The following is a 22,462-nucleotide window of genomic DNA, read 5'->3' on the forward strand; positions in this document are numbered from 1 at the left end:
TTAATAGTTCTTAAAAATGTGTAAAAACTAAAAGTGATTAAGGGTTTGTAGAAATCACCAAATGAAAACCCACTTTTTTTTTTTTAATGCTGTTGTAAAACTTGTTCACTGCTGGCAGTGGCTTGGGAGCTCTTTAGAGTCAGGTATAGACTCCAATACTATATTTTTTTGTGATATTTAATGTGCTTTTATTAGAAATAAGACTCTAGAGCTTTGTTACAGAGTTGCTTGCTGATTTCTATTTCTTTTGCATAAGTGTCCCTTTTCATTTCTAGATATACCTTGTCTAACATCCTTGGTCAAATAGATGCACTTCATGGAGTTAAATGAAAGAGATGTTAGGATAATTGCATAGGCCATCCTAAATAGAGTTTAGAATTTGTAGAATTTAGAAATGTAGTTTCAAAGTGATATGATCACTCATTTACTAGCAGAGGGAGATGGCAGATTTGGGTAGGGCCTCAAGCATAGCCCGAGGCAAGAAAGATGAGGAACCTGTTTGATACTCATCTTCAGTCATTTCTCCAAGTATCTGGAAAGGACCTTGTCTTTTTTTTTTTTTTTTAACTGTAGCCTCCTGGGTTGTATGTGTATATGGGCAGTGGGGTAGGATGGGGGCAGTGTATGGATGGGGGTCCATGGATCCTTCAGCTTTTTTTTTCCTCTCCTGTTCTACACCATTGGACTAGAGTGCTCTTCCCCAGAGAATGCTAGCCTTATATGTACTGTTTAGGACTGCACAGTACTTAGAGAACTTCTGCATCCCAAGTCCCCAAACCCCTCATCTACTTCTCAGAAACCTTCCCTAACCCACCTGATCCATATCAGGGTTAAGTGTTAATCTCATGGGATCCTTCCATTATGCCTACGATAGGTAATAACCATACTTAGCATCTTGTTTCGGTCGTCCCTGTCTTCTATTAGATGGTAAACTCTCTGAGGGCAAGTGCTGTATCTGTCTTATTTGCATTTCTATCACCTTGCACAGCATGCAGTGGGTACTCACCTATTAAGGGATTATAGGACTCTTTATTCATTTGTAAAGACAGAACCTGCTCCGACTTTTCTAGAGGTACAAACCCTCTTGATGCAGCCTGGCAAAAAATCAGGTTTGCTCACCCCACCTTATTTATTTATTTTTTTTTGTAATTTAAGAGTGAGTGTAAGAGAATGTGAGTGGGGGAGAGGGTCAGAGAGAGAGAGAGAGAGAGAGAGAGAGAGAATGAATGAATGAGAATATCCCAAGCAGGCTCCATACTCAGCCTGGAGCCCGATGTGGGGCTTGATCCCACGACACTGGGATCATGACCTGAGCCAAAATTAAGAGTTAAACACTCAACCGACTGAGCCACCCCAGCTTTAAGCAAGAGGAAATGCCAATATTTTCCCCTCTGTCTCCACATTGTTTGTACTATATCATCATTGGGGCTAGTCTTACTTAGATTCTGAACCACGGTTTTGAGGCATGGCCTGACCCCTCTGACTGATAATGTTGAGTTATAGAACGTATATAAGTAGCATTTTGTATTTCTCTAAAATGCCTATTTTTGAAATGTTATACCTCTAATTGGTGAGTTATAATGGGGGAGCTTGAGCTCTAGTGCTTAAAATCAATAATAGTTTTGAAAAGAAAATTTGAAAGGTAGTTAATGACTTTCTGATATTTCTGTAGGGAGTGAAACACTATTTCACTTGAAAAACTTTCTATAATAATTACTTCTGCCTCTAAGACACTGCATCTTAAGTAAACTTTTTTTATTTAGCTTCAAAAGAGCAACTTTATATAAATGTTATGTGTTACATTTGAAGATTAGTTTTGGGTAATCACCTCAAATACCTGGTACTTACTAGATATTTCATTTTTTATTCTTTCAAATAAATATGAGTGACTCTGAGAACTATGGCCTTTCCTGTACCCCTCCCAGGATGAGAATGACCTGGGTAGAGAGTATAAATTTAAAAATCATGAAGGTTAGAGAAGAAAAAAAAAAAAACAACTAGAAAGATCAAAGTCACAATAAATGCAAAAGCTTGTCAATTACTTGCTTAAAAGAAGCATTACATAATTTGCATAATTACAAATAAACACCAGATTGAAAGAAGCATTACATAATTTTCCCAATAGATGCCAGAACAAACTTGATAAAACTGATACTCATTTGTAATACTTATTCTTAGAAAACTAGGAATAGATGGAGAACTTCCTTATCCTGATCAAGCATCTACCAAAAATCTATAGCAAATGTAATTATTTATTTATTTATTTATTTTGAGGGAAAGAGCAACAGCACCTGGGAGAAAAGGGCAGAGAGAGAAGAAGAGAGAGAGAATCCTAAGCAGGCTCCCTACAGTTAGCACAGAGCCTGATGTGGGGATGGAACCCATGAAGCGTGAGATCATGACCTGAGTCAAAATCAAGAGTTGGATTCTTAACTGACTGAGCCACCCAGGTGCCCCAGAAAATGTTATTCTTAATGGTAAAATGTTAGAATCAAGACAGGACTGTCTATTAAATACTTTGGGACATCCTAACTGGAACATATAGAAGATATATACATTTTTAAAAGATGTCATAATAGTGACAAAAATATAAAGTATCCATAAGTCTGAAGATTTATAAAGTCTTTATGAAGATAATTTATTTATTGATAGCATTTTTAAAAACAAAGAAGGCCTAAATAAATGGGAACAGTAAAATGTACATGCACAGGTATGTTCAATATTGTGAATATGTCAGTCTTCTCAATTTGATCCATAGATTTTTCATGCAGTACCAATCGGAATTCTCATAGGGTTTTTGAGGAACTTAGATAAAAGTGTGAGAGGTTAAGAATGTCCACAGTAAGGTGGAGGAGACTGGACCTCCCAGATACTAAGTTGTACAGATGATCCTTGACTTAGGATGCTTGGACTTAGGAGTTTTGACTTTATAATGTGAAAGCGATACACATTCAGTTGAACTGCACTTTAAATATTGAATTGTGATCTTAGGCTAGGGATGTGGTAGGAAGCTCTCTTCTGATGCTGGGTAGCCAGAGTGAGCCTCAGCTCCCACTTGGCCACATTCACAAGGGTAAACAACTGATACACTTAAAACCATTCTGTACCCAGATAACCACTCAGTTTTTCACTTTCAGTACAGTATTCAATTACATGAAATATTCAACATTTTATTATAGACTAGGCTTTGTCTAGGCTTTGTGTTAGATGATTTTGCCCAATTGTAGGCTAATGAAAGTGTTCTGAACATGCTTAAGGTAGGCTAGGCTAAACTTTTTTTGTATTTAATTTTTTAAATGTTTATTTTATTTTTGATAGAGAGAGAGAGAGAGAGAGCGAGAGGGAGGGAGGGAGGGGCAGAGAGAGAGAGGGAGACATAGGATCCACAGCAGGCTCCAGGCTCTGAGTTGTCAGCACAGAGCCCGATACGGGGCTCGAACCTATGAACTGTGAGATCATGACCTGAGCCAAAGTCGGACACCCAACTGACTGAGCCACCCAGGCACCCCTAGGCTAAGCTTTGAAGTTCAGTAGATGAGGTGTATTAAGTGTGTTTGTGATTTGAGATATTTTCAGTTTGCAAGGGGTTTATTAGGACATAACCCTATCGTAAGTTGAGGGATACCTGTTTAATGAAATCATAGTGATTAAGGCCTTGTGACATTGGCCCAGGGATAGTAAAAATGATCAAGGAACAAAAGAGCCCAGAAACAAGCCCTTATAGAGTGAATCACTAGGGAAAGGATAGTTTTTTCTTTTTTTTCAGTGAATGGTACTATGACAATTAGATATCCTTCAGGGAAAAATAATGAAATTGGATCCCTACATATACCTTAAAATGTTTTCAACAGATTACAGACTTAAATGTGAAAGGTAACATGTTTAGGAAAATAATGTAGAAGAACATCTTTATCACTTTAGGCAAAGAAGGATTTCTTTTGACCAGTTAAAGAGCCATTAAAAAAGTGAAAAGATGACCTACGAACAGGAAGAAGATAGTTGCAACATCTGTAACTGACAAAGGACTACTATCTGGAATATGTGAAGAACTCTTGCAAGTCCATAAGAAGATAACCCAGAGGAAAAATACGGAGAGGACATAAATATGTTTCCAGAAGAAGAAATTGAATGGCCAACAAATTAAAAAATATGCTCAACGACATTTGCAGTCAGAGAAATGCTAATTTAGATAACAGTATGTTACTATTTTGAAAAGTCTTACAACAAACAGCAGATCTTGGTGAAGATGTGAAGTTGGGAGTGTAAAACAACTGCATTGGACGATTATTTGGCATTATCTTGTATTCTTGAGCAGGCACATACCCAAGTCCCAGGAATTTGACTTTTTGGTGTTTACCCTAGAGCAGAGCTTCCTCTCTCATATGCCCTGAATTGGCTGAGATGGGTTGAGATATTTGAAGCCCTCTTCCCCCAGGATGGGTGAGTAGATTCTGGCATTGCTGGAGCCCCCAAATCTGTTGCCTTTGATCATGAGCATTTGCTCCAGCTTGTCATACAAATAGCAGGGAAAAGTTTGAAAAACACTTTTCTAGACAAACTCTTGCTAGCATGTATCAGGAGATGTGCACACACATATTTATAGCAATACAATATTGTTCCAAATGAGAACAAAAACATGGAGGATATGGTTTAGTTCCGCTAATTCTCATCTGAAAACCCACAGGCATTAAGTAATTAGAGAAGGGTTTTGGCATGTCATTTCTCAACATCAGCGGTAAAAGCGGTAATAATTGCAAGCCAAGTGAGACAGGAAGAGAAAGAAGCTGAAGGAAAATTAAGTGTTTTTTTCTGGCCAGTGTGTGTTTTCATCGACATGTAGTCAGATGAGTGGTATATGATGATGGGCAAGGTCTGAGTTTTGAAACAGAGCAGATGCCTTAATGATGGCTCCCCGAAGGAGAGAAAGTGGTGGAGGCAAAGTGACATCCAGCTGTCTTCCCTGATATTTCCCTTACTCCCTGCCAGATAAAGTACCATACAACAGGGGCATGATGTCTGCAAACAAAATTTTGTCAGAACAGCAGGGACTGGCCATCATGTTCCATGTAATTTTCTTTGGCTGAGAATCCCTGCTGTGATCCTTGGTCTTATGTGTTCCCTCTCCTGTGGTGGGTACAGGCCTGGCCTTCTTTTTTGACCTTTCACCATTGGTTCTTCTGCCTTTATACCAAGGACAGACATAAATGTGGGACCATAGGGAATGGAGAGGGATTTTGGCATTTCTCTGTGGTGCAACTTTCCTAATCCAAATCTCATCATCTTTCCCCTCCAAAAACCTGATCCCCACCACAGAAACCTTATGTCCACTCCAACTTTTTCCCTTCCCCCATTTCAATGGCCTCTTTCTGTCTGCAACACTACTTCACCCACTGTGATTCTTTGGAGTGCTTTGTCTGCTGCTTTCTCTTCAACCCACTGTGGTGCTGCATTATATTTTTAAATTAATGTCTCTTGGGCTCCTTCCATCTCATTCCCACTGCTGGTGGGAGGCACTGCTGGTGCCTCTATCTAGGCTCTCATCTTTAAAGAGTGAGAAGTGATACAAGGGACAGCTGCTACCATGAGTCCACTTATCTTTCTCATTTGTCATGGCGAAACCCTGGACTCTGAACCTAGAATCAGAGAATAGAATGTTTTCTCAGAGACCATGGAGTTGAAACCTTATTTGATATTTGAGGAAACAAGGCCTAGAGAGGGATGGTAGTAGATAGTATTAGAGATAGTAGCAGAGCCAGAACTAGAAACCCATCCACTGACAGGTTAGTCGTTCAGCCCTCTTCAACTTGACACATTATCTCTTAAGCATTCCTTTGAATTCATAATTACTTGTCTTCTGTCTCTCTGACTAAATTTTTAGGTGAAGAATTATTTCTTAGTCTTATTTGTAGCCTTTTCAGTATTTAACAGGGCTTCTCAATACTTGTTAAATTGAAGTCAGACCATGCCCTTGTACCACACATACGGTCTTCCCTATTCCTGACCACCTCACTAAATCCTTCTTGGCTTGGAAGGTATTCAGCTCAGGCCCTGGTTCCTGCTTGAAGCCTTGGCCAGATAGTTTCCCCACCTTTTCTGACCTCCCAGAGTCTACTTGTCTTGTAAACCACCATCTTACTGTACCTAGAAGTTTATAGTTTATAAAATACATTCATGTAATGTATCCTTTAATACCAACAATAATCTTGCTAGATAAATATTCCCATATTGAGGAAACAGTCTCGGAGAGGTTATGTGACTTGCCATAGGTCATACAGCAAGGAAGTATGTAACAGAGTTCAGGTCTTCTGACTTTATGCCCTTTGCACTTTTGATGTCCTGTGCTGGGTGGTCTATGTGGCATACTAGACACTTTGCTTCCTGATAATCTTATTTTTCCTGTGTTGAAAATGAATTCATTTTATTTCCTCACTCCAATACCAACTTCTTGAGGGGAGTGGCTGGGTCACATATTTCTTTCATGCCATTCATAGTTGCTAGCACAGTACTGGGCAACATAGAAGTTAGGTATGGTTAAGTTGAAAACAAATACAACTTAATTTACCAAAAAAGACCAGCTTTCACTGGAGTTCCAAGACCCTTTTTGAGTCACCCCTGAATGAAATCAGCAATGAACAGAGGGAACCAGAGGAAGGAAGAGGCTGTTAGAGAAAGCCAGATGGTAGACATAATTAGCAGTTGGGCGACAGCTGGCCTGTTGTCAGTCTGGTGATGAGGGGTGGTAGACCAGCAATACACAAGACCATCCTCAGGAATTGTGCAATTTTGCTGAAGACTTTAGACACTTTCATGAGAAAGGAGAGAAGTACTTAGAAGTAGCATAATACCCATACAAATTAAGCAGATAGAGCACTCATACAAATTGAGAAAATGTTGGTTAAAGAAATATCCAGAGTAGGATGTGGGTTATGAAGACAGGTTTCCAGGGTGAGAGTGGAGTGGGTAGAGAAGCATTTGGCTTGGTTTGTGATCATTCCTTTACTACCTGAGGCTGTGAGAAAAGGGATATATAGGTAAGCATGTTTCCTTTAAAACAACTTTCCTTCCGTTTTCCCTTCTATGGCAATCAGTAGGGCCTCACCCCTGAGCCCTGGTGTCAGAAGAGAAGCGAGCTCAAATAATCAAACATCATCTGTGCATAGAGATGTGTTGTGATGACTAAATCCATGGATATCTCTGGGACTTTCTCATTTCACATATTCTTGTGCATTTGCCCCATAGATTAGTGAGATGGTTCAGAAATTCCACTACTTGGACAACCTAACTATATTTCTAAACTATATTAATTTTTCTCAAAAGGATCACAAAAATGCACTAACATCACATGCCCCACATTTTGGTTTGGAAATCACACTGCATCTCCTGAGTTCTGTAGCATTTTGCATCTGAATAAAATGTAAAACCTCTTCTGCTAGAATGTATATGAAAGATGTCCAATGTCCTGATGGTAGAAGCCTACACATGTTCTTTTATGAGCTTCTGTCTCTTAAGGGAACATAAAATTAAATCATTTTAGATTAGTAGTAATAGAACTTTAACATCTGTTCCTTCCTGTGTCAAAATGTCCACAGTGTAGAATTACTTAATAGGAGCTGAAGGAATGTGTATGTCAACTACTCAGAGATGCCAGCAATTAAGGGAAATTATTTCAAATCAGAAATTGTAATTTATACGCAGTAGACTCTGAAATGTAAGTATGTAAAACCTTTTCTGTGACATTCATATATGAATTTTTAAGGTAATTTCTCATTAAAAATTGATTAATATCATTGGGGTTTACTGTTAGAAGTTTTAGTTTATTTTCAATGCTTGATACCTATACAGCAATTGTATTTTTATGTGATGTGCAAATGTATATGGGAAAGTTCTAATTTAAAAAGGATACCAGGGGCACCTGGGTGGCTTAGTCAGTTAAGTGTCCAAGTCTTGATTTCAGTTCAGGTCATGATCTCATGGTTTGTGAGTTGGAGCTGCAAGTTCAGGCTCCTCTCTCTTTGCTTCCCTTCCTCCCTCCTTCCCTCTTTCTTTCTCTCAAAATAAACTAAAAAAAAAAAAAAAAGGGATACCATTGGTAACACTGTTTTTTGTCTTTTTTTTTTTTTTAATGGAAGCATAATTCCTGAGGTCTAAACATTCAACTTAAAAACTTTTACAGTCAAACTTGTGGGTATGTGGAAGTTAACTTTATATTTAAAAAGTTGACTTATTAAAATATGATTATGGAATTGTGAGATTGTCATGGTGGCTTATAAAAACTTTTTCTTACTACTTTACAGTTACCTCTCATATATGTAGAATCTCATTTCATCATCATTAAAAATTTTAATATCACTTGTTTCTTTAATGTCCTCCAAGCACTCAAAAAAATTTCTAAAGTTGTTGCTTATCAATTTCTTAAAAATTCATGGATACTTACATTCTCATGGTATTTTGTCATGTGCTTTATGCTCCTCTTGTCTATAATTCTCTTTACCCTATTGACTTGTTCTCTTGCTGATTCACAGTCAACATTTTTATTTTGTGTTAGTAAATTTATATTGAGTTTTTTTTATCCATTCCTTTTTAAACAAGGTCTTCTAGATTTTTTTCTGAGTGACCATCGTGCCTACTCACTTTAGCCCCTATATATTTAGACTCCTGCCTTAAAATATTAGTGAGAGAACAGAGACTTGGTTCCCATAGTGCCCTTAGGCTTGGCTGATGACAAAGACAGGTATGGCTTTGGGGAACCAAATGGTAATCTGGATGCTTGGCCTTCCATATGCCCAAGGTAGGAAGAGGAAACTTAGTGAAGGAATCTGGTTGGAACAATTAGGGAGCCTTTGAAATTGGATGGGCTAACAGGAGAGAGTAACCAGATGGAAAAAAATTGCCCTGACTTAGAAGGTAATCTCGCAGGTTTTTGATAAAACAGCAACTACTGAAGGCCTTTTCTAGGTGTTGTCCCTACTGTCTGTAATTAGCTAAAATGTCTCTCCAGTCTCTAGGACTACATGTTCTCCTGAATTCCTGGGACACTCTTCCACAAATCCATAAACCACTTCTCTCCTTTTTGATCTGTTTCTTACTTTGTTGGTGTTTGACTTTGATGTGACCTTGACCACCTGTCTGGGAACCTCCATTTGTATTTAGCCCCTTGTGTCTTGAATTGGTTCTGTGCCACCTACACATGAGCCTGTGTGCTCAGGGAGCATAAGAAGTTGTTCTTTTCCCATTTTCCCACCACTCCTTTTTCCTTCCCTGGAACTTTTGAATAGTTTAAAGTAGCAACGTTTTCATGACATAGCCATTAGCTGGAACAAAGCATTTTGTGGATAAAATATAATACTAGCAATTTTTCCTGAATTAATAGAAAAAAAATAAAGTTAGAGAGAATTTTCAGTTTTTCTCTATCACTATTAAAAATAAACTTTGTGCCTTTTTATGCTACTCTGGTTATAGTTTAGTATAAAGTGGCTTTGGATATAGCACAAAATAATACATGATCAGTTATTTTAAGTTTGCCATTTCATTGTTTCATTATGTTCCTCTAAACATATGTTGACTTTTTAGGGTTCCACCCCAAGCATAGCTTCTTGAGTCTGTTGAGACTAATCTGGATATATTTTCTGATGGCCTCAGTGCGTCCAATTAGTCCCATTAGCAAGGGATCACCAAGGTAGCTGGTTATAAACATCCATCTAACAATTCTCATTTTCAAGGACACTGGTACCTGTCCCAAGGTGGGGTGTGACGGGTGCTGCCTTTTTGTTCACTTTTGGCCAGTTTGGTGTGGATTTTTCCAGGACTATTTAGACTTAGACCCATAGACCTTCATTTCCTGTAAGTGACCCAATGATCATTGTCTCCAAGACTCTATCTTACCGGCTTACCTTAATTCTCTCAAGCTTTAGGTACCCCTACTTGGAGTTCTCATCAGTGACACCCAGTATATTTTAGGTTTTCCCTCCCAGGTGAGAGGAGTCCTAAGAATGTGGTAAGTGGGGGAGATTTGAGAGGTGGCATCTTAAGGAGATGTTCAGTAGAAAAGCCTAGCAGGCCTTACAAAAATGTGTTGTCGATCTAAGGTGTTTAGGCAGACAGGAAGTGTTTGTGTACAAAGGCAAATGAGATGATTCAGTTGGGTGCAAGGTAGAGCTTTCCTCACTGGTTTCCAAATGTGTGCAAAGGGCTCTTGATAGTCCTTGTGGGGGCCACAGGCTTTGGAGGTCAGGTATCATGTTCATCTTATTAGAATGGTTCCACTTTCATTGGTTTTGTATAATGGAGTGCCATGTAAGATTTCATTTGAAGAAACTTGCTAAAGACAGTTTGCAACTGGCTGGACCAAAGCAATTTTCTGAGGTAGTGAAAGGTTTACTGCAATGACCTGATGTAGGTTTTCTGAGACCCTGTGCAGGAGTATCCAACAGGTTGTGAAGATACTAATCTGCAATAGGCAAGAAGTAACCCAAACTTAGAATAGCTCAATCATATTTATAGAAGTCAAACAAGAAGCTCTCCAAACATAAAATCATCTCTACAGTGATCTGTAATCAAATGTTTTGATGCAACATATTGTGTTCATTCTTTATTGCTCAATTGACTGTTGTAATGGGATGGAAGCAAACATGCTAAACAGATGTGCCTCAGCCTTGCTGTCATGTACGGAGAGTGGCTCACATATGCCTCTTTAAATAATTTCACAAGAGTGGACCCAGGGATCTACTCTGAATTTTAAAAAAAGAGAAAGAAAAAGGAGAGAAAAGCGTAGTGCAAATTACAGCCTTCTCCATTAATAACACATTTATAGATATTTCAAGTAACATATATGCTCTAAAGACAGAAGCAAATAACTTAGGCAAGCAGTATAAATGAATAATTTGGATGTCTCTAAATCTGCTATATAACTTGTGTGACTATACGAGTTTTTATTCCAAATCAAAAAAATAATGATAAAGGTAAAACAGACCTTTGAATAAAAATTTACAGAACTCTTAAAGTACCTCCATGGATCTCAGTGTTCTACATAACACAAAGGCCACAGATTGAATGCCTCATGAATAAGGACTTCAATGCCTTGTTCTTGTATGATGCTTTATATTCATCTTCTTTAAGATATTATCTTGTACTTATTTCATAAGAAAAATCCAGTTTCTTCACACACCTTTCTCAGAAACAGATAAAGTAGTAAAATGTAAATAAAGGTAATATCAGATTGAAAAACATAACTAGCATACAACTAACAGGGTATATAGATCATTTTCAAACCGTCATGGAACATTCATAAAACTTAAGAAATCCCTCAAAATTTGATATTATGCAGAACAATTTTGCTGACCCAAGATGCAATAAAATTAGAAATCAACAGCAGTAGCTAAACAGCCAACTGTGATGAGACAGGTTAATTTAGAAATTGGCTGGATGGTTGCAAGTACATTGTAGTTTCTCGGTCCTTTTGCATAAGTAAATCCAAGGCACACCCCATTCTATAAACAGCTGCTGACAGAAATGCAAACAGTCCTTTCCAAGACTGCATACTGAATGGGTGGAACAAGGAAAGACTTCCTGAGAATCCATAAGAAGTATATCCGATTAGACCTTGTCAATTGGGTGAGTTTCTTTTCTTTCCTTTTGATTCAGCTATTAAAGAATATGATACTTTTTAGGGAACAATTGAACACATGTTCTAAATATATTACTGTAGAAAGTAGACTTGAGAAGGACCCAAAAGACCTATAACCAGCTGTCTGTAACTTACTGACACCCAATGGGCAAGGCTGAGAATCCTCGTGTCATTGTTTGAGTTGTGCTAAACCATCAGGAAATAGCTTGATTTTCTGAGCCTATTTCAATATTCTTTTTATAATTTTTTATTTAAAAAATCTTTAAAATTGAGGTATAATTGACATTCATTGTATTAGTTTCAGGTATACAGCGTAACTTTTCAATTTTTGCATATGTTGCAAAATGATAACCATGGTATGTCTTATTACCACCTGTCATATATGGTGATAGAATTTTGTGTGATGAGAACTTTTAAGATTTATTCTCTTAGCAAGTTTCAAATATGCAGTACAATGTTATTGACTGTATTTGCCATGCTGTATGTTACATCCTCATAACTTATTTATTTCATAACTAGACATTTGTATCTTTTGACTTCCTTCACCCATTTTGCCCTCCTCCACTCCCTGCCTCTGGCAGTCACTGATCTATATTCATGAGCTTGGGGTGTTTTTTTTCCCCCACATATAACTGACATCATGCAGTATTTGTCTTTCTCTGTCTGACTTATTTCACTTAGTATAATATCCTCAAAGTACATTCATCTTGTCACAAATGGCAAGATTTCCTTTTTTATAGCTGAGTAGTATTCCTTTGTGTGTGTGTTATATTTGTGTGTGTGTGTGTGTGTATCGATATCATTTTCTTTATCATTTATTTTTTGACGGATATTTATGTTGTTTCACTATCTTAAATGTTGTAAACAATGCTGCAGTGAACATGGGGTGCATATATATTTTTGATTTTGTGTTTTTATTTTCTTTTGACAAATACCAGAAGTGGAATTATGGGGTCATATGATTTATTTTTAATTTTTGAGGACGCTGTATACCGTTTTGCTCAGTGGTTGCACCAATTTACATTCCCACGAACAGTGTACAAGGGCTTCCTTTTCTTCCTATCCTCATCAACACTTGCTATGTCTTAACTTTTTGATAATAATCATTCTAAGAGGTATGAGGTGATATCTCATTGTGGTTTTGATTAGCATTTTCTTTGATGATTAGTGACGATGGACATCTTTTCATGTACTTGGTGGTCATCTCAATGTCTTCTTTGGCAAATGTCTATTCAGGTCCTTGGCTCATTTTTAAATCGGATTATTTGTTTTGTTTTGTTTTTTGGTGTTTTGTTGTAGGACTTCTTTATATATTTTGCATATTAATCCCTTAACAGGTATATGATTTGCAAAAGTTTTTTCCCATTTAATATGTTGGCTTTTTATTTTGTTGATAGTTTCCTTAACGGAGCAGCGTTTTTTAAAAGAAGAAAGTTGGTATATGGTAGGAATATTTACAGCTGTTTAAACTCAGGATGGACTTGTATCAGTATGTTGCCTGTTCATTAACATTATGGGAAAACCAAAACTAGCGCAGTACTGAGAAGAATTTATGTTCCTGAAATGGCTCTATTCCCAGGAATAGATGGGGCAAATCTCTTTTCCTTATTGCAAAAGTAGAAGTCCTTGAAGACACAGCAGCACTTGAGCTTACTGAGAGGGTCCAATACCTTGAAGTTAACATGGCAACTCACTGTGTTATAAGGAAATGTGCATTCGTTGACTGGCATTGTTGGTGTAAGGTCAGTTTTTGCACACACAAATTGGTGTTGGGGAAAAGTACCTGAAAATGAGAGACAGGAAAGCCAGAAAGGGGAAAAGAGAGTAGAGAGGTCACGGCACAGGGGTAATTATTAGAAACAGGGCTGTTAGAACCCAACATGGGGGGTGGTTGAGGGTGGATGTTAGACTGTGGAAAAGAAAACCAGTTATGAAGTGATGGAATCCTGTGTGTGTTAATAAGCCACCATGTACCCAAAGAGCATATTCCTGGGGGCTGAGAACAACCAAGCTCTGATGTGGTCAGCAGGGATGAGGATGTGGGGTAGGTAGGACAAAGGATAAGTGGAACCATATCTGGAACATCTTAGTAACCATTGTAAGCATCTGTGTGCCAAACCAAGGGTTCAGTTTAGCCTTTGGAGTAGGGCATGTGGGATGGGAGCTCCCAACATTCACAGTTCCTGCAAGTATGTAGGTCATCACAGAAAAGTTAAAGTATGGTCCCTGTCCTTTAAGAAATCAGTGAAATGTTTTCACTATACTGTAAAAATCACCCTTATAAACAACATTGAAAATAATATCCTAGTGTGTAATTGGCTGGATCTGGAAGGGCAGAGTGGTATTTATTCTGGACACACTTTACCTACACGGTGAATAATACAGAGTGCTCACATTCTCATTTTTTAAAAAAAGGCAATGATAATGGAGCTCTTCACTTCCCCAGTTATTGTCAACTCAGGGATATTTATCTAATTGTTTTTATTATTTGGACAGTGATCCTCAACAGGTCTTCCTTCTTCTAATTCCTAAATTTTTTCTATCCTAATGTTTTTCTTGGAATGAAAGAAGCATCATTGCTACTTCACAAATTAAAGTTGTTTGCTCCTTGATTTGGCGTGTTTCTCCTGACAGATTAACACCTTTGCTGTGTTGCAGTACACGAAAAACTTGAAGCAGGTGAGAGGCGAGAGAGCCAGGCTGTGCTGGTCAAAGGCCTCACCACACATGTCCCATGTTCTGGGAGGACAAGTATTGGGAGAAGCACCACTGACTCCATTTCTAGGTGAAAAATGTAAAGGTATTGTGTGTTTTGTGACCTTGGAAATGCATATTCCAATATCAACTCCTGCAAGTCTACGTGATTTTTTTATCCTTGCAGTCCTGGCTGGGGTAGCAGTACTGTCATTCGTAGTATTTCTGCCTCTGAGTCCAAGCCCAGAATTTGGTGGCACTCCGACACAGCCAAATGCCATCATTTAGCCTGCGACAGCAGAATTCCTTCTGTCAGCCAGTTGACTTGCAGATAGCCCACCTTCCAAGTAGCTGAAGTCACTCCTCCTTTTCTATTTTTGGAAAACATTTTCACTCCATTCTTGGAGAGTTTTATAAAGTTTTCAGTGTCATTCTTAAGGTATTGTGGGAAAAGTACCAGGCTTAAAGTTGTAAGATCATTGTTCAAGCTTTAATCTGTTGTAATCATACGAGAGCTGTGACCTACTGATAGCTATTAGGCATTTTGCTACTTATTTTACACAGGTAGGTGGTGGCATCCTGTTGTTGGAATATAGGAGACCCTGACTCCAGTGTTTGTTAACATCATCTTCTATGTGCTTTTAAAAAGCAGCCTCTGTGTCGGAGTAGACTTTACAGATTTTTCACTTCTCTCAGAGTCTTAATTTCCAGCTTCATGGTGTCATTAAGAAGCACATTTAGCCATGGGTTGGACATTGCAGTGACATATGGTTGTGTCCATTATGGGGCTGCTTTCACATTGTTTGAGATATTACTCAGCAAACCAAACAGCCACTCCTATTGCCATAGTATGGCCTATATTTTACAAACGACCTATTCTACAGTGTGCCCTTTCCTTGTTACCTTGTATCTCTATAAAACAAGAATTACTTATCACAACCATAAGTAATATAACACCCAGTGTTTACTTTCCATAAATTCCTACAAACACTCATATTTTGATCCTAAAAGAGATTCAAGCAATAAACTCTTTTAAGTAAATGAATCAATGGTCTCCATAAATTAAAAAAAAAAAAAAAAAGCCAGAATTTCATTTGAATCATTCCACAATGGTCTTCCAGAAGAACACTCTCCACTTTCAAGAATCATTCCAATGTCCCCTTCTTTCCTAATGTGTAGTTGCTTGTATTTGTTTACTGGGTTATGTTGCTCACATACTGAAATGATGGTAACATTTCAGAAATGGGTCAACGCCTGGATTGAGACTGTTTATTCTTTATTTACCCTAATACTTCTCTTTAATACTCATAAAGAATTTGCAAATATCTAGAGGAAGATTTTACAAATGAGGAAATGTTTGGATGTCCTGCAAGTTTTTGGAAATGTGTATTTAATCTCATGGTATTTGCAGATCACTTTATTTTTTCTTTGGATAACTTGCTATGCCGGAATAGTACCATCTGCTATAAGTCAGTCTTTTCACTTTGTTTAAATGAGGAGAATGGAATATTCCTATGTAGCAGGTGCATCTATAAATATTAAGCCAAATGATATGCAAATTTAGATTTTTAGCCAGGGACATCTCCCGTTACTGTTAAGGATGGATCCATGATATTCTACAAAACACTGTATTGATAGGAATGTATGTATGAATCATAGGTGATAGGTGAATATCTAATGCAGTTTATAATATTCTGAATTTAGATAAAATCAAACTCATCCTTCAATAAAGTGTCAAGGAAGAGCTAGATTCCAATTTCCTTCTGTTTTTCAAAGCTGTTAGATTTCTACTTAGTTCTCTCTACCCAAGATCTTTTCACAAACAAGACCAGCTACTACTCAGGAGGGCAGAAACCTATCTCCTCATACTTAGACAAGGAATTGAGAAGAGGAAGCCTACGTACATGGAAGGCAGAGGCTGTCTTCTCTTGTGGAAATGGAGCAGTACACATGTTGTTTCTGTAGTGAGAGTGGATGTGTTTCATTCCAGGATGTAGGAATTGCAATGGTCTGAGACCGTTGTAGCCAGGGCTTATTTGGTAAACACAAGTTGACCCCACTCATATCTTGGTACATCTTAAAATGCGTTTTCTACCCTGCCTCACTCTGTATGATTTCTCTTTCCTTTTTCTGCTGTTTCTATTATGTTTGTGCTTCAGAATGCCAGGAATGGGTCAACAGTGGTTCCATAAACAAAACAAAATAAGACAAGCCTCCTGATTTTTAACATTAAAATTTAAAAACACTGATAGACTTTATTGTTCTATGCCAGTCATTGGTACGTGAACATTTTTATCTAGATGAATGCTTGGATAAGGGGATATTAATATGTACGACAGAACATGAGGCGATAGAGTTCCCCAAAATGCTGATGTTTTATGCTTTATCAGAAAAATAGTTACATTCATATGCTCCAGTTTCTACATAGAAATCACTTTGGGCAAGACAAGTGGAATCCATAAGCTCTATAGCAATACTGTAATATTTTATTAACCTAAGAAGTTCAAAATATTTTCCAGTAAAAATTCTGTACATACACCTCGTTTCTCTTTTAAAAGTTTTCTCTTTATTGGCACACCTAGGTGGCTCAGTCAGTTAAGCGTCCAACTCTTGATACTGGCTCAGGTTGTGATCTTGTGGTTGTGAGATGGAGCCCTGTGTCAGGCTCCATGCGGAGCGTGGAGCCTGCCTGGGATTTTCTCTCTTTCTGTTGTCCTCTTTCCGTCCCTCCCCCCTCTTTCAAAATAAGTATTTTTTTTTTAAGTTTTCTCTTTATTCTCTGTTGAGATTCACATTTTTCTTCGTTTTGCATCTTTATATGCATGCCACACATGTGGCTTGTGCACATATCGGCAGGGAAAAAGTACTATGGGGATATGAATTTTGATGTCATATTGTGTTATGTTTAGAAAGGAAGATTAAAATATTCACGAGGATTGGCTTTTTTGAAAAACCATAGAGGTGGGTATAGTCATTAGAAGAATATACCTTAGGATGTGTCTAAAAGTGTAAGATTTCCATGGTGAGTATTGGCTCTCCATTGTGCTCAGGCACCAAGCACAGAAAAGGCAGTCAATAAATATTTGATGAATGAAAGAGAGAGTGAATGAGCCAGAAGTATCCTTACAGAGAACTTAAGGCAGCACTACAGAAAATAATCTTGATTTGAGAGAAGAGTACTAAGCTCAAGACCAAACAAGTTTGTAAGGAAATGAAAAACTTCATGATTTTTATGCTGTTTCCACTTTGAAACCACAAGGAAGAAAGACCTAAAGAAAGGATTTACAGGAGATGGTACAAGTATCAAGATACTTAATTGCTTGGATTTACTATGACCAATAAGAGGCAGACAAGCCCTCAGTTTCTGACTTCTCTTCTTGGGGGAACCAATCAGAAGGAAGGGCTTTGTGACAGAGACGCAGAAGTACAGGCCTTTTATCCCAACTTCTCTGAGTCTAAGCCTTGGTTATAAAGCAATTCATCTCTGTAAGAGCTGGCACCACAGAAGACTTTGGTTCCTGAATCAAAGCCACTGTAACAGGTTCCTGGCTTTTAAGGAAGGAAAGGAATACAGAGAGAACAAAAATCATGATATGTTAGAAAAGGATACAGTGCTAGAATTTAGACTAGGGATCTAGCTCAGTCCCACATCTAACCTGCTGGTTGATTTTGTATTATTCACTTGTCTTTTCTGAGCTTCGTTCAGTTTCCTCTTGTGGAAATTAAAATATTCAACTGACGAACACTCCAGCTCTGAAACTGCCAAAAATCACATAGATAAAACTTAGTGTTAGTTTGGAATGCCAAGATAGATTTTGTGATGGATGAAGACCTCATAAGTGATTGTACCTAAATTGAATGTTTCCTATGATTTTTCTAAAGGTTCAGGTACTGGGTTAAATAAGAATAGATTGTAAAATGACATGCCTTGCTGAAAACTTGATGAGACTATTTGGAATAGTATTGCTAAAGACAAGTTTCAATTATTGAACTCTTAACACAGACCAAGCAATATGCTAAAAGCTTTCTGTAGATAATGTCACTTAATAGCCATTATTATCTCCACTTTATGGTTGGAAGAATGGAGGTTTAAAGAGCAAGGAGTCTCACACAAAGAGTCAAAATCTGAACCCAAGCCTACTTCCCCTCATATTAAGAAAATATCACTCTTTATGTATTATAACTCTTATACAGACCATTGAGTTTTCTTTAAGGATGATGACCTGATAAAATCATGTATGTCTAGTACTGTTTGTGGCACATGGTGATTATTCAACTAATATTATCCTTCCCTCTTTTTTTTTTTTTTTTTTTTTTTTTTTTTTTTTTTTACTTTCTGTACTAAATATGGGTGATAGAGGGAAAATTTGGCTTTCAAGAAATGGCTGACCTATCTGGAATAGTTTTAGAATGATTCTGCCAAATGATAGGAGATCCTAAGGTTGGAGTCTATGATTGACTTTAATAGGAAGCTTTATGGAGAATTTGGGCTAAGGTTGTGTGTGTGGTGGGGGGCAGGGAGAGAGGGAGAGAAATGGATCTAATTCCTTTGCTCTTAACTAAAACCACTCTCCTATCTTATTCCCTGAAAAACAATTAAAGTATGTTTTCTTTTTTAAATAAGGAAGAAGACCATTGACTTTCTCTCAGAAGGCAATTATCACCACTTAGTGAATGTTGAGGAAGTGGGTGTTTCTTGCTTTCTATTGTTAATCTGATATGAGTGAGGGTGGAGAGCCCTGTGAAAAAATATTTGTGTAGGGAGGAGAGTTAGAAGTGAACTGAGTAAGAAAGTCTTTTGCAAGTCCCAAATTAGGGTCATTCTTGACTTTTTAGAAGACACTTCCTTGAGGTATTTCAGATGCTACTTCCTGAAGGAGATCTAGAGTTTAAAGAAGTGAAATTTTTGGGTTCAAGTGTTCTTCATACATAGATCCTTATTTTCTTTTTCATTAATTTTTAGGGACATAGTTCTTTCTTACAGTTCTAAGAAAGGAATATTGCCTGCATATTGACTGTTGGAAGCTAGATTGCGATATGATGACGCTAATAGGAGTTAATACTAATACAGGATTTACTCGGTGCCAGACATTGTTCTAAACTCTTCATGTACACATTAGCTCAGTCCCCACAATAACCCTCTGAGATAGGTTTACTGCTTCATCAAATCTAAAATGTGTTGATGGTGCATTTGTGATGTTGCTAGAAGATGCTAATGAAAGGTTTTCACACAATTATCTCTAGTCCACCTCATTTACCTCACATCCAGGTAGTTTGGTTCTAGATTCCATGCTCTTAACCTCTACTTTTTCCTATCTCTCAGCAATGTGCTGGAATTGAGCCCATGTTAGCATGTAGATAGACTGCCCAAGGCCCACTTACTCATCTTCTCATTGGGACATCCATGACAGAATGGCACTGAGATCCTTCTGAGGGAAGAAGTGTGTGTAGTATGTAGCACCTGCCTTTAGGGCTGTGATAAAGATTATAAAATACTTAGTGTGTGGGCTTCCAACCCATTTTTAGCAAGAGCAATTCAATTGGAAAGAGCTTTCATGAACTGGCTTCTGAAGCATCGGTAGTTTGGAATACTGACTGCAAATAGTTTGCACAAAATGTTGTTGGGGTGTTCCAAATGTAAAATTCTGCACTGTATGTTTTCAGCTGAAACTTAATGTTAAGTTTTCTTCATCTGGTGGTAATAAGCACATGTGTGTTTGTGCTTGTAGTTTGCTAAGCACTAGAATTATCTTCTGCTGAAAGATGGAATGGTTCCATTAATTCTAGGCTTTAACTAAATAACTGCAAACTCAGAGAAGAATCTTGTTACCATCAATATACCCTGCCCAAACCCTGAAAAATCTGTTACCAGTTTGAAGGCCTGCCTCTTTTCCTGAGTCCTTTTATTTCCTTGCAGCTTCCTTCCTTTTTAGAATTCTGGTCTCTGTTAACCCAGACTAGCCTAGTCATTGTGACCAATTTAGGGCACACTTTACATAGCCTCCAAATTTGATGAAGGTTTTCCTCAACTTGAAATCTCTATTTTATTGTTGGATCATGGATCACTGTTTTGCTGCTAGGTCCCTTAGATAAAATGAAGGGTGAGTTCTCAACCAAGGAAGACTCTGGCACTCATCACACCTCTTCCTATTGTTTATCGTATTCTCTGTCAGTGTGCCAGTACTCCTTTCTCCCAACCTGTTCTCTATTCTCCAACACATACAATTGAGGTAATTATAAGTAAAAATTTAAGTTTGTTGGTTCAGTGTAAGTGTAAAGCACCAAACCATTGCTTTTTGTGCTTCTGTTTATCATTTTACATTTCTAGCCTTAAACTGTTTGAACATCTGATAAATCAACTTGGACTAGTTTGAGCCAGTTTTTAATCCATCTAAGACCATAAAAAACATATTATAGATGACATTAACTAATTTACAAGAAGTTTGATAAAATTAGAGCAAGTATGACTCTTTTAGTTGGAGAGATTTAACTGATTAGCACTAACTTGATTCAGTAAAATACACTCTGAAACAATCAAACCTAATGTGAACCAGTCAGAACATACTTGTCCAGGTCAGAACTTACAGAGCTAGGTAAAACTAGTTTGAAGCAGTGTGAGCCATTCAAACCAGACCCAAGTAATGTTCACTAGATATACCTAATTTTAGCCAAAGTGGCTTTAGGTCAGTAAAAAGGTGGACTCTGAACTCAACTCTTTGATTCTGAACTAGAATGAAGCATTCATATTTTTTTAGAACAAGTATGAGCTTATTAGAATGGATTGCAATGTCTGATACAGATTTGAACCTGTTTTTAAGCTGGTCATAACTCTTTTGCAATAGACATATCAATTTACAATGAGTTGAAAATGTTTTAAACCAGCCAAAAAAGATCAGAATTAGTTTGAAAGTGATCTATGTTGTGAACTAGATCTAAGTGATCTAGTTCAGCAAATGACTCTGAACCAGTCAGAAATACTTTGTGCTAGAAATATGTCTTGAGCTGATCAGGGGCAATTTCAGAGATTGTTCTTGGTCTTCAGAGACAGTCTGATCTGTCCAGAATGGGGTGAAGAGATGTCTGAATAGCTGGCATGTGGGAGACTTGGGATTCAGCCTGGCTCTGCTGGACTTCAGAGGTCATGTGTTTCCTATTGGGCGACCTTATACAATATCGTACCCAGTCGCTGTTAAGCCCAACATGCATTTGTAGAAACTTGAGTAACAACAATAAGCTTGGAGATAGAGTGGACATTGGACTTGGCGTTAGGAGATGTATATGCTAGACTGTGCAAATGAGTTAATCTCTATGGGTTCTAATTTTCATCCTTTGGAAAACTGAACCCAGAGAGTGAAAGGTCTGGATCTTTATCTGCCTTGTTAATCTGAAAATAATTACCTAGAGGCATGATCTGAAGACTGCAAACTATGATTAGTAGTGATGGTGGTTTTTATACCTTTAGTTGTGGTATTTGGTTTGTTAATACCTTCATTTATGATGGCTTGGTTTGTGAATAAACTGTTATGTATTGCTGTCAACATGAATAGAAAACGAAACCCACAAAGAGCATTTGTAGACTTATCTGTGTGACTGTTGTCCCATGATAACTAAACACATTAAATTTTGGTGCAACAGAGGTAGTTTCATCTGTCTTTGAATTCCGTTCAAGTGGATTTAGAGAATTACAGAAGAGTGATGCCATTGATGACAACATTTTCTTCTGTACCTTAAATGATGTAAAAACACAGATATAGAAATGAGCAACCTTTGTTCAAATTAAAAATAAAGAAGTAAGATAGCTGTTATCATTGCAGACTTCGGAGTTGCTTTCTGCTTGGTCATTCATTTTGAGGGGAACCTCTAAAATGATTAAACACTATCTAGACCTGCTTTTCAATTCTTAGCTCTTACTAATGAATCACTGGGAGCCAAATGAGATGCTGTAGTGTGATAAACTATTTGTACCCTATTGGTCATCTTCTGGAGAGGAATTCTGTTATGTACCATTAATACTGGCAACCAACCTGTACATACTGAAGCTATAACATAGGAAGGTCATCATCTGTGAAGTATCATTCTTTATAGTGTGCATATAGAATTATGAATGTTAGTGGAGGCTCTGCCCTTATCAGCTGAGCAGCCATA

The 22,462-nt window shown here is 37.6% G+C and overlaps 1 protein-coding gene across 5 annotated transcripts in view; it reads left to right on the top strand.

Annotated features, from left to right (window-relative positions):
* Positions 1 to 22,462, top strand: part of RAB27A (RAB27A, member RAS oncogene family) — a 74,638-nt gene that overhangs the window by 20,775 nt on the left and 31,401 nt on the right. The window contains exon 3 of one of the 5 annotated variants that reach the window (XM_042988810.1): positions 14,258 to 14,423. The exons of 3 other annotated variants lie outside the window; for them this stretch is intronic. The gene's annotated coding sequence lies outside the window, so the exon portion shown is untranslated. Of the gene's footprint in view, positions 1 to 9,504; positions 11,611 to 14,257; positions 14,424 to 22,462 lie in introns of those variants that run through there. One more of the 5 variants, XM_042988812.1, reaches the window with a different exon arrangement.

This window comes from Panthera tigris, chromosome B3, assembly GCF_018350195.1.
Source record: "Panthera tigris isolate Pti1 chromosome B3, P.tigris_Pti1_mat1.1, whole genome shotgun sequence".
NCBI lineage: Eukaryota > Metazoa > Chordata > Mammalia > Carnivora > Felidae > Panthera > Panthera tigris.